Source organism: Megascapheus bottae, chromosome 8 (genome assembly GCF_031878675.1).
Source record: "Megascapheus bottae isolate mThoBot1 chromosome 8, mThoBot2.hap1, whole genome shotgun sequence".
In the NCBI taxonomy this organism is placed as follows: Eukaryota; Metazoa; Chordata; class Mammalia; order Rodentia; family Geomyidae; genus Megascapheus; species Megascapheus bottae.
Window position 1 is genome coordinate 12083721 of NC_143516.1, and position 13864 is coordinate 12097584.

A 13864-nucleotide genomic window follows, 5' to 3' on the forward strand; every position below is an offset into this window, starting at 1 on the left:
GTAGTTAAGAAACCACGGGAGTAAAACGAACAAAAAATTTAAAAAAATAAATCGAGATGCCTACGGGGAGAGAGAGTTCTTGATTGCTTCATAAGTTTCTCCAGTTTACTTTGGTTTATTTTTTTTCCTCCTGAATGCAAATATATATGCATATATGTGTATATATATATGTATATATAAACATAGGGTGGGGGTAAGCGAGCATCTTTGAAGTCCTCTTGATGAAGCAGTGCATGCAATGAGTGAACAATCCTACCAATCTTCATTACATAAAATGTTTTCAAAATGAATTCATGAGCTGGTGGCTCTGGCCTGTAATCCTAGCTATACAAGAGGTTGGAGGTCTGTAACCCTTGCTACTCGGGAGTTGATATGGAGAGGATCGTGGTTGGAAGCTAGCTGGAGCAGAAAAGTCAGCAAGACTCTGTCCACCCCCACAAACAAAAGCATCAGAAAAGCCTGGCTGAAGGTGTCACTCAAATGGTAAAGCTGGAAGCCCTAAATTCAAGCCCAAGTACTTTGTAAAAAGTATAGATACGTAAACAAGCTTATAAGGATCAATCATAGGTCTGTGTATGATAAAATGAACAAATAGCCTATGGTCCAATCACTATCACTAACAAAATCATTCATTGTGAACAAAATCTCTGATACTACTTTTTGAGATGAAAGGAGAGCCAGGTGGGGGCTGAAGGAAAAGCTGGGACAGGAGAATCTGAAATTCAAAACAAGCATGGGCTCCACAGTGAGACCCCCATCTCAAAAAGAAAACCAAAATGAAGAAGAAAGCATTGAACCATAAGTTAATGCAACTGAGTTTGGTCTTTTTCAGGGCTGACAGAGAGTAAGGCCAGAAGAATTTCCATGGCTACTTTAGGTTCTATGATGCCGTGAACCCAAGTAAATTCTGCTAAGGATGGTAGGCGAAAAGAAAAGAAAAGAAAGGAAAAGAAGTTGAGCATGGGTGGCTTACACTTGTAATCCTAGCTACTCTGGAGGCTGAGATTTGAGGATCGAGCTTGGAGGCCAGCCTGGGCAGAAAAGTCCCCTTCAGACACTTAGCTCCAATTAGCTCCTCAAAAACCAGAAGTGGGGGGCCATGAGATGGCTTACTGGTAGAATGCTTGCCTAGCATGCATGAAGCCCTGGGTTTGATTCCTCAGTACCACATACACAGAAAAAGCTGGAAGTGGTGCTGTCTCTTAGTGATAGAGCCTCGAGCACAGAGAGGCTCAGAGACAATGCCCAAGCCCAGAGTTCAAGCCCCAGGAATGGCAAAAACAAAACAAAACAAACAAAAGCCTGAAGTGGTGAAGTGGCTTTGAGCAGTAGAGCAAAAACACCCTGAGTTCAATCTTCATGCCCAATCACAACCACAAAAAATAATTTTAATAGAGACCTGAAAATAAGGAAAAGAAAATGACCTCTACAGTATTTGTAAAATACTTGTATTTGTAAAATATTCAACTGATTAGCCTTGTGGTTAGGCAGAACAATGACACTTCCACTACAGGGCAATTCATTTCCCCCAATGAAAATTTCCAGGCAGGTGACTAAACAGGACCTCAGGCAAGCCCAGCATAAGTGGCTAAGTTAGGAAAGATGACTCCTTAGGACCAACCTGGAGACCTTCTCTGCTTGACTTGGATGACCTTGGGCAAAACTTTTGACCTTGAGTGCTTCAGTTTACCCCCATCTAGATGAGGCATGGCTAATTGCCACACTCCCCCTCTAGGAGGTGGTAAGGCTTTCCAGGTCATCTGAAGATCAATAGCTCTTAACGTCAACACAGCCACACAAGCCAGCATTTTGGTACCTGTAGAAAGCAACCTACTTATTACCCTAGTAAAGCAACCACTGATGCTATAGCTTTCATCCTGGCCAATCAAAAGGCTGAGATCTGAGAATACTGGTTCAAACCAGCCCCAGCAGAAAAGTCCATGAGAGATTCTTCTCTCCAGTTGTCCAACAAAAAGTACTATATGGAGCTGTGGCTTAAGTGGTAGAGCACCAGCCTTGAGAATAAAAGCTAAGGGAGAATTTCCAGGCCCTGAGTTCAAGTCTCAAATGACACAAAATAAAATAAAAAGAAACTGCCAAGAGGACAGGTGAATGGGAGATCTCTAAGTCAGAGATATTCAGAGATAATTTGATGCTAAAGAATAACTAAACTTCTAAATAAAAATCTATTATCGGGTCGGGAGTTTGGCCTAGTAGTAGAGTACTTGCCTAGCATGCACGAAGACCTAGAGTTGATTCCTCAGTACTGCATATATAAGAAAAAAGCTGGAAGTGTTTGTTACTGGGGCTCAAGTGGTAGAGCTCTAGCCTTGAGAAAAGTCCAAGGACAGTGCTCAGGCCCTGAGTTCAAGCCCCACAAAAAAAAAAAAAGAAAAAGAAATAAATCTTTTCTCTACAAGAATAGCTCATGTTTTAGGTAGATAACTTCATTTAAATAATGTGTGTGTGTGTGTGTGTGTGTGTGTGTGTGTGTGTGTACACACATGCAGTCCTGGAACTTGAACTCAGGGTCTGGTACTGTCCATGAGCTCCTTTACTCAGGGCTGGCACTCTACCACTTTAGCCACAGCTCTACTTCCAGCTTTTAAGTGGTGAATTGGGGATGAGTCTCACAAACTCTCTTACCTTGGCTTTGAACCATGATCCTCAGCTCTCAGCCTTCTTAGCACTTAAAATTGCAGGTGTGATACACCAGAATCTGACTAAATCGTTCGTTATTTTAGTCACCTCTGCTTATAAAATAGATTCAATCTGGGCCGGGAGTTTGGCCTAATGGTTAAAGTGCTTGCCTAGCATGCATGAAGACCCAGGTTCGATTCCTCGGTACCACATACATAGAAAAAAGCCGGAAGTGGTGCTGAGGCTCAAGTGGCAGAGCTCTAGCCTTGAGAAAGTCCAAGGAGAGTGCTCAGGCCCTGAGCTCAAGCCCAGGACTGGCAAAAAAAAAAAAAAAATAGATTCAACCTGAAAGATTATAAGTACTTTTACTTACTTATTTTTACCATAACTATCTGGTAATGAAATTGAGCACTGAAAATAGATAAGCTTATTACATTTTTGCCAATAGTCAGCATTCCTTTCTGGCACTCTTATGTGGAGCTGGGGCCGTGGCATTTTACCATGCCTTGGGGAACTAAATTCAAGGAAGTACTGACAGTATGGAAGGCTTTTTCCTATCACAACAAATTCTTATCAGAGATTCCTGAAAGGTGAAAGAAGCCCAAGCAGACACATTGCCTGCCCCTCCCTTCCTCAAGGAGTACTGGACAAGAGACAAGAAAAGGGCTAAGAGAAAACTAAAGAGTAAATAAAAATAACAGTGCTAACAGCCAGCAGAGGCCAGAGAGAGAAGGAAAACAAAATGAGGAGGCAGGACTATAAATACTTTTCTGTGAAATCTCTCCTCCTCTGATAAGCAATGGTACCTGTCAATACCACGTTTCTACCTGGCAAGGACTTTATCAGACACAAAGTTCCTGTCAAAAAATCATAGCAGTTTCATTTTACACAACCGGGTCAGACTGGATTTTTGTTATTGTTCTTTTGTTTTCTGATGAGGTCTCACTAAATAGATCAACTTCAGCATCAATAGATGGCCTTCAACTTGCCATCTTCCTGCCCTAGACTTCTGAGTGCTAAAATTACAGTCATGTGCTACCACATCTGGCTAGACTAAATAATCCCTAAAAAAGCATTTGTAGTTTAGCTAGGAAGATTAGGAACTTACACATTAAGTTTGATAAAATGCCTGGATGGTAGCCAGGTGGGACTCAGTCAGTGTCTGCTACCTGAGCTGAATTGCATACTATTCAAGGCAGAGAACCAAATCACCTCAGCTCACCAGAAAGTGACTTTCGAATGAAGACAAGTATAATCTGTCCTGTGCAGAGCTACAACACTACGTAGAAGGAAAGGAACCATGAAGACAGAAGGAAGTTTGGAATCATATTCTTTGCTATTTATCTTTTTTCCATAGAAGAGTATAAAAAATAATGGCTTTGTGATAGAGCAAAGATTATGTTACACAAGTTATGCAAGGACTGACTTAAAAGTCCACCTGGGAAATATCCAACATCTAAAATTGATTTTTTCAATCTCATCTCTTTTATGAACTTTATCCTATCAAGATACCATTAAACATGAGTACAGAAAACAAATTCCAACTGTTTCAGCATTTCACCTGGTTATCTCATATATTGTATATATGCCTATTTGGTTATTTGAAGTCGGATAGGGAAGGGAGGAAAACAAGATGAGGGGTGGGGGTGGGTGGAGGGAAATGGGGACCAAGTCATGAGAAAGGGTATCAATATATAAGTAACCCTTCTATTAATTAATATATATATATATAAAACAAATTCCATTAAATGTTAAAGTTCTGCTTTAGCCAGGTACCAAGGGCTAACACTAGGAGGCAGAAATCTGGGGATCACAGTTTGAAGCTAGTAAGTGCAGAAAACTCCTTAAGACTTTTATCTACAGCAGAAAGCCATAAGTGAAGCTATGGCTCAAGTAGTGGAACCTATTTTCCTTGAGCAACAGAGCTAAGGAACAGCCCAGACCTTGAGTTCAAGCCCCAGTACCAACACAAAATAAATAAATTAATAAATACTCGGCTCCTTTGAGTTGCCATGATGTTGAAGACAGCAGCAGGAAAGATTCTCACTTCTAGAATGAGCAAAGATTGTTACAGTCTTACCCAGAGTCCCCTAGAGAATACTTTTGTCAACAAGAAGAAGAAATTTACAACTAATGACATTTGTATATGAATATTTTTAGAGGCATTGAATTTATTATAACATTCTGTGGAAAATACATGTTGACTCATTAAAGGAAAGTAAAGCATAATATCCTTTTATTACTTCGTTCTAAGAAGGTTTAGGAATTTACTATAGAGGTTTCCTAAAGCAGAACTATGAGTCTTGGATACCCAGCCCTGCTGTTAACTCTGTGGCTCTGTTTTTAGTCAGTATCTTTCATGCAGGAGTCCAGATTTTGGGTCACAAGATATGAGTTTAATACTAGACACATTCATTCATGAACTAATGGAAGAAAGACACTGCCATTCCTAATCGTAAAAGAAAAGTAAGGACAAAAAAGAGGGGGAGGGAAGTGGGGCTGTAGCTCAGAGGTAAGGTGGTAGCCTTGAGCTGTAGAGCTCAGGGACAGTGCCCAGGCCCAGACAGAGTTCAAGCCCACAAAAAAAAAAAAAAAAAAAGAGGGGACAGGGTATAAGAACTAGAAGAAAAGAATGCATATGATCAAATATGTCATGGTGAACCCCCTTTCAAAATAGATTTTTAAATATGCTAACAACAACAGTAACATAAAAAGGTAGCCAGATGCTGGTGGCTCACACCCGAAATCCTAGCTACTCAAGAGGCTGAGATCAAAGAATCAAAGTTCAAAGTCAGCCTAGGGACTGAAAGTCCTTGACACTCTTATCTCCAATTTACTAACAGAAAACTGAAGGTGGAGCTGTGGCTCAAAGAGGTAGGGCATTAGCCTTGAACAAAAGAGCTCAAGAACAGCACCCAGGCCCTAAACTCAAGTCCTAAGACTGGGGGGAAAAAATAAACTTGCAACTCATCTAGCTATGAAGTTTCCTTATTTTAGAATATCAGAAACCTAGTTCTTCCTTCTCACAGGATCTGATTCTGCTTCTTCCCATTTGTAGTAAGTCCTATAGACTCCTTGCTGTTCTTCAAGGTCCTTTTCCTTTCCTTGGTACCGTCATTCAAACTGCATTTCCTGTGACTTGCACAGATGCATGGATCTACATACATACACATAAAGGCTCAGTTATCTCAGTTTCTCTGAGCTGCCTTACATAATTGAAGATATAAATAAGTGAACTCTATGAAGAACTCCTCAGAAGAGCTGGCTCTATTGGCCTGTGTCAATGAGCTTCTCACATGTCAAGATAGATGGTCAGTATTGGAAGACCCTGGGGTCAGAGCTACTTCTTTAATTAGCGCCTTGCTCAAGCCTAGGGGAACAGTTCGTTGTGTAGGGAAGGTCATGACATGTGCTGCTCCTTCGAGTGGTGCTGGCCTCAATGAGGTTTGAAGTGTAAAGGGAATATTCACACGGGTGAGTAGGCCCACATTTTCTGCACCATTTCCCTCTCAATGAATGCAAGAAATTTCCCTTTATGCCTTATAAATGAAACAACTAGGTGCTAGCTAGTTGTTTATCTAATGAATGTTCTCAAAAAATCAGATGATGTTGATTCCAACAGCAAAGAGACGCTTCACAAAGGACTCTTGTTCTAGAAATGAGGTCATCTGGACAGTCCATCAATTAAGAAAAAGCCTATTTTGCTTTCAGAGGTCACCTATCCAAGTAGGAAATTCATCTTTCAGCCAACAGACCAACATCTGGCCTATGTCTTCCAGGCTGAAATGTCAATTTCCTGATCTAAATGGAACACACATGGAAACAAAAGAGCGAAGAATACAAATCTTCATTTGCTGAAGTTTGCCCCAACTGCACCATAGATAAGGATCACAGAGACTGCAGGAGAGCTATATTTTATTCACCAAACAAACAAAAAAAATTCAATAGCGTATTTGCACAAAGGTTGAATTTTTTCTTGTAACATCTCAAAGACAAATCTTAGCAATGGGACAATCAGTCATTCACAAGGAAATCCATAAACAAATATACTTTAATCTAGACCAGCTGATCATAGTCCATGCTGATTCATTCCACAACGGAAAATTATACTTCCTATTGTGGCCGTCAATTTTGGTTTTGACATTGGGAATTGAACCCAGGGTCTCAAGCATGCTAAGCACATGTTTTACTACTAAACTACCTGCCCAGCTCTAAGATTTACTTTTGTGCTATGCACAAGTGGGTTGAGAAGACAATTTACTAACTATATCACAGAATAAAACCTGAAGGGGAGTAACTGAGAGAATGGGTGTTGTTGTTTGAATGTGGGCTATCTTCCACAGGCTTGGGTTTCGAATGAGTGGTTCCCAGCGGGTAGGACTAGGTTTTTGGGTGCTGCTAGAAACTTCAGGATGCGGGGCTTAGATGATTTAGATCACTGGGGGTGTGACTTTGAAGGTTCTCTAGTGTGTGCGCCCCTTTTCTATTTGCTTCCTGTCCACCATGAGGTAATAAACTCTCTCCGTATACTTTCCACCAGGGTAGTACCAGACACCATCCAAGATTAGGAATGAAACCAAGTACTTCCTCCTTTCTGTATGTCTCAATACATTCCTTTAAAAAAATTAAACATACTATGTTGAAAATGAACTAGACAACTTGTGGGTAAGATGGGAGGGAAAAACTGGAACAGAGCAAGGGAAGTGCTGATAGTATCAAAACCCATGTAATCTTTACCTGACTTATGTAAGTGTAACCCTCCTGTACCTTATCTTTATCATAACAATAAAAATACTTAAAAAAGGGCCCGGGAGTTTGGCCTAGCGGTTAAAGTGCTTGCCTAGCATGCACAAAGACCCGGGTTCGATTCCTCGGTATCCCACATACACAACCAAGCCGGAAGTGGCAGAGACGAGACTGCGACGGCGACAGAGAGCGAAAGAAGCGAGCTGAGCGGAAGTGAACAGAGCCCAACCGAGTGGTGGCCAGAGCGAGCGGGGCCGGAGCGAGCAGGACCGGAGCGTGCGGGAGCGAGCCGAGCCAGAGCCAGCGGGGCCGGAGCGAGAAGGGGCCGGAGCGAGCAGAGCCAGGAGCAAGCGAGAGCTGGCCGGGCCGGAGCGAGCGGGGCCAGAGCAAGCCAGGAGCAGGGCCGGGCCGGAGCGAGCGGGGCCGGAGCGAGCGGGGCCAAGAGCAAGCTGGAGCGGAAGCAAGCGGGGCCAGAGCGAGCGGGGCCAGAAAGAGAAAGGGGCCAAAAAAAAAAATACTTAAAAAATAAATAAACTAAAGCCAGGTTCTTGTTTTTGTGTGGAAAAAGGAGTGGGATCTAGAGGGAGGCAGCTGAGTCCAGTTCAACCTGGGTGGGACTTTGCTTGAGGTCCTTGATGATCTAAAGCTCAGGACAACAGCATGGGCCATGGGTCCCAGGAGACCCTTTGGCTCACCTCAGTTCAACCTCACCCCTTCTTCTCACATGGCCCTTTCCATAATGAATTTAGTCACGTCCCTAATGCCAAACCTCATTTTGGCCTCATGGTCCTTGACCACAGGAGTTCATAGACAGTCTGCCTGCCTTTTCTTCCTTTCCTTTCCTTTCCCTTCCATTCTTTTCCCTTTTCTCCCTTTCCCTTCCTTTTCCTTTTCCTTCCTTCCTTCCTTCCTTCCTTCCTTCCTTCCTTCCTTCCTTCCTTCTTTCTGCTGATACTTGGGTGTAAACTCAGGCCCTGATCACTACCCTTCAGTTTTTTTTATTCAAGGCTGGAGCTCTATCACTTCAGCCACAGCTCCACTTCCAGCCTTTTGGTGATTAGTTGGAGATAAGAGTCTCATGAACTTTACTGTCAGGGCTAGCTTTGAACCCCAATTGTCAGATCTCAGCCTCCTCATTAGCTAGCATTACAGACATGAGCCAATGGTACTGGGCTCAGCTCTTCTTTCTAACATGCAGTACAGGTTACCCAGAAAGCCTTCCTTGGCCTTCTCCAAGGCTAGGAGAATTACATCTTTGTAACACCCAGATGTTTTCCTATCACAATTTAGTTTTGCTTCTTGCAATTACTCATGAAGTCACATCCCTGGTGCTTAACTATAAGCTATATGACTAGAATGACAACACATGCTGTATTCATTGTTAATACTCACCAACCTATAATCCTATAATGCTGGCAACGCAAGAGGCTGAGATGTGAGGATCAGTGTTTAAAGTTAGACCAGACAGGAAAGCCTGTGAGATTCTTGTTTCCAAAACACAAAGCTGGAAGTGGAGCTGGAGTACTATTCTTAAGCAGAAGAAGCTCAGAGACAATGCCTAGGCCCAGAGGTCAAGTCCCAAGACCAGTATACACACACACACACACACACACACACACACACACACACACACACACACACACACACACACAGAGCAGGAGTCCAGAACTAGAATCACTGGAGATGAGACCAAAGTGTGATTATTTTTAATTATTGAAAAGAGTCATGAATGAGAATTTCAGGGAGTTGGGTGATGAAATCCATCTGTATGGGAATGGATAAGTACAGAGTGGAAAAACTGGAGACTATAGGTAATCAAGAGAACAGGAGAGAAACATGACACAGTATCTGAAGGAGGTATCAGAGAAGGAAGAGAATGAGGATGGCATGATGTACAGGAAGGAAAGGGGGTAGGAATGAGGGGTCCAGGAAGGAGAGGGGCCTGGAAGTGGCAGATGCTGGGGTAGAAGCAGAGGACAGACCAGAAGCAGACAATATGCATTTTGGAGTCCCTAGGAACCTTGCTCAGCCACTGTGACTTCAGGGTCAGAGGGTAGACACAGAAATGGCATTGGCCAAGGGTTGAAGAATGGTTGGGAGAAATTTTAATTAGGGAAGACGATAATCAGGGCTGGGCTCGGTAATTCATTGTCTAGGAGAGCTGGTCTTGTATGCTCAAGACCCTACTTGGTGGTAGGGGTAGGGGGTCGGGGAGAGAAGCAAGAAAGGAAAAAAAGAAGGGGGGATTGACAGGATGGGAAGTATTTTTTTAAAAAGAAAATGAAGGCAAAGGAAGGGAAGGCTAGGGAAGGGGAGGAAACTAAAAGTGAACAGAAGGGAAGGGAAGGGAAGGTGAAGGGAGGGGAGGGGAAAGGAAGGGAAGGGAAGAGTAGAATGGTAATCAGGGCAGATCCCAGAGTTTGGACACAGATATTTAATATGCAAGATTTGAGCAAACTTATACATTAAGCAGAAATAAAGCTATATGCAGGAGAATTTGAAGATTTAAGAGAGGCTTTTGCTGAAACAACATCTAAGATGGGATGTCTATGGCGGTAACAATTTGCATGCCTTCTTTTTCTTTTTTACAGGCCAAACTATTCCTTTCCTAGTAGGACACATTTCTCACACAGTAATAACAAAATGTAAAAGTTGGAAGGACTTTCAGATGTAAGCATTCAAAGCAAGGATTGCAGGATTGGGCTGGGAATGTGGCTTAGTTGGTAGAGTATTTGCCTAGCATGCATGAAGCCCTGGGTTTGATTCCTCAGTACCATATATACAGAAGAGGCTGGAAGTTGCACTGTGGCTCAAGTGGTAGAGCACTAGCCTTGAGCATAAGAAACTCAGAGATAGTGCCTAGCCCCTGAATTCAAGCCCTAGGACTGGCAAAAAAAAAAGTTGCAGGATTGGATACTCATCCCAGGCTATCTTCAGTGGATATCAGAGTATTTCGTGTTTATTGTGTACCACGCACTGGGAATGCAAACAAGATTCATAGATCCACTGGGTGCTAAGGTTCTTGCCTGTAATCCTAGCTGCTCGGAGGCTATGATAGGATACTCACTTGAATGAAAGAGGGAGGAAAGGAGAGAAGGTGGGGAAGAAAGGGCAGGGGAGGCTGAAGGAGGGGAGGGGAAAGGACCAGGAGGGAGGGAAGGGAAGAGAAGAGTAGGGGAATGAAGGGAAATGAAGAAGGAAGGGAGGGGAGGGACTTAGGGAAGAAAAGGGGGGAGGGAGGAAGGGAGGGAGAGAGGGAAGGAAGAAAGGGAGAGAAGGGAAGAAAAGAAAGGAGGGAAGAAGGGAGGGTAGGAAGAAGAAAGGAAAGGAGGGAGGAGGGAAGGAAAGGAAGGATGGAAGGGAGGAAGGGTAGAAGGAAGGAAGAGAGGGAGGGAGGGAAGGAGGGAGGGGGGAGGAGGGAGGGAGGGAAGGAGGAGAATTATGACTCTGAAGGAAAGTGGCAGAGACTGAAGCTTAATGATACTAGTTCTTAGACCATGAGGCCTCTGGTAGAAATGCCTGATCAGGAAATCCCATAGCAGGCTCAACCTAAGTTCTGTGGTTATCTATGTAAATAACTTGCTCCAATTCAGATGAAGAAGTCCTGAAACTGAGAGACAAAGGAAGAGCTCTTTCCCATCTGGCCTCTGGTAGCATAACCTCTTTCCTTCTTCACCAGGATTCCTATTCCTGAATGCCTCTCTGTTCAATGATGGAATGTGTTGTGCAGGTTTACATTCTGTAGCATTTCTAAAAATGCAGTAATGTGCCATGGCAAAGAGTTCACACACAAGGAAACAGAACTGATCCAACAAAAGCAAGCTGAAACTGTCCAGAGGCCCATCAAAAAGAAAGGGAAAAAATGGTTTTCATAATGTGACTTCAAACCTCCTTAAATAACAACAAATATTCAGAAACCACCACTTTTGATCTACCCATAAACTTTCACTTTCCTGGTTTTTCAGATTTAATGATAAACATGGCACCTGACCAAGAACTCTTTTTTTTTTTTGATCAATTTTACCATTGACTTATGTATATACTAGTCTGTATTGGAATCTCTTTCTGCATTAGAGGGGAATATTTAGCCTTTGGTTGGTAATATGAGGCATTTCATCCTTGATTTTTTTGGCTTCTCAATCTACTTTCTTTGGTATTCATCTCTAGACTTTCCAATGTCAGATGCACTAGTTTTAAAATTACCTGGTTCCTTTGGGTGCTTCTGATTCCTTGTCCTTCTAGCTGACACAGAATGGAGGGCCGAGTCAGCCGGCAGCCACATCTGGTGACTGCTCTACTGCTTTAGACACAAATGACAAGCTTTTCTTTTCCTTCTTTTTTCTTTCTTTTTTTTTTTTCTTTTTGCCAGTCCTGGGCTTGAGCTCAGGGCCTTAGCACTGTCCTTGGATTTTTCTCAAACCTAAAGCTCTACCACTTGAGCCTCAGCACCACTTCTGGCTTTTTTTCTGTGTATGTGCTACCGAGGGATTGAATCTGGGTCTTCGTGCATGCTTGACAAGCATTCTACCATTAGGCCAAACTCCCTCTGGGCCCCAAACTTTTTAAGGAAAGCTTTTCCATGTCCTTAGCTCTCTGGAGACAAAGCCTCTCTTTGACCTTGCATGCATACACTGATTGTAGACATTCATGAACCTGGTCCCAGGATGGTTTAGATACTAGGTAAAGGAATCATAAATACTACTTGGAATATATAAATATTCTCAACCAGATGGTGCCTGCATTAGCTCAGAAACATCTGTAATTGATGCGAACTGGTAAAACATTTTATGAACCAGTGGTGTCAGGCTCTGTTCACCTTCTTGGTCTACAAATAAGATGTCTAACTTTCAAGGCATAAGAGAAGAAAACTTGACTCTCACTACACACTGTCCAGTATTTCCTAAGAACTGTCTTCCAATCACAGATGCATTCTGGGCAAGCCCATTAATCTGGGCACCTTGTCCTGAAGTGGGCTGTGTGTTACTGGGCATCAATAACAGGGTGGCATATATCTCTTGCCCTATGTCCACTTAATTTGTCCCTGGCAGGAAAACATGAACCTTTATTTCTATTATTATCATCATATCCTGCCTAGACTGGAAACAACTTCAGAGCACTCCCTTCAAGTAGAGTGAATTAAAAAATCAAGAGACAGGTCTGCCTTTCTGCAGCCCATGCAGGGCTGTGGGTACCTCAGCCTCTTCTATCTAACCAGGAGGAACTGAGCATTCTTCCCACTAGAAGAGCCCAGAGAAGAGCCAAACTTGACCCTATCTAGTGCATGTGGTGATCTGACTGGAGGAATATTATATTTTAAGGATATTACTTGGAAAGAAAAAAAGAAGTTTTAACAAAGCTCAGCAAAAGTAATGTTTGGATTATGTTTCATTCTATTTTGAAAACACTGGACCTTCAGGAAATGAATGAACAAAGGGATTGCTATAGCCTCAGGGCTGGGATGGGGAAGAAGTCACACTGTGCCAAGATTTGGGAAGCTCAGAGATTGGGGATAGGTGGGAAGGTGTGGGGGGAGGGGCGGAGCCCGCTGAGCTTTCAGAACCTTGGCCCCACAAGAACACTTCCATAATAAAGGTAGGAAAACTCTCTTCAATTTATAGGTATTTGAACTTATCTAAAAGCTATCAATTAGTAGAGTTATTTGAATCAGAAAAAAATACTGCATACTAAAGATCAATGAAAAAAAATCTAAGGTAGTGGCTGGCTGGGCACATGGGTTTTGATATCAGACAGACACACAGACCAAATTGCTGGTAGCAAATTGCTGCCTAAAGCTCACTTTATTCAGGAATAAAAGGGGTTCATGACGGTGTCTGGCACAGAAGGTGGGGGATATGAAAAGAATATAAAGTTTATTTCCAAAAAAAGGATCATGAGTGACAAATAGCAGGTAATTAAAAATATAGCTGGGAGCTGGTGTTTCACACATCAAATCCTACCTACTCAGGAGGTTGAGATCTAAGGACTGAATTTCCAAGCCAGCCTAGGCAGGTTAGTCAGTGACAGTCTTACATCCAATTAACCAGCAAAAGGCTAGACTAGAGGCTTGAGGTGTGGCTCAAGAGGTAGAGCACTAGTCCTGAGCGAATAAAGCCAAATGAGAGCTCGAGGCCTGAGTTCAAGCTTTAGCAGTGCACACACATGTACACACACACACACACACACACACTCCCAGCTATATTTTTTTAATTAGAGTTTGAGTACTGAGCCCAGAGTAGCCTTGAACACTATTCCCCTCTTGCCTCTTGAGTGCTAAGATTACATATGTGCACCACTACATATCGCTTTATTTCCAAACTTTAGTTTGAGGACCTAAAATGAAAGCATGTGCCATTGATTATAGGAAAATAACCATGACTGTCATACAAATAGCCTCTAGAAATCAAGCACCAGATAATGTACTTAGCAGGCTTAGTAAAGTGCACATTATCATATAAATTGTTTTCAAGTCTGATCTAAA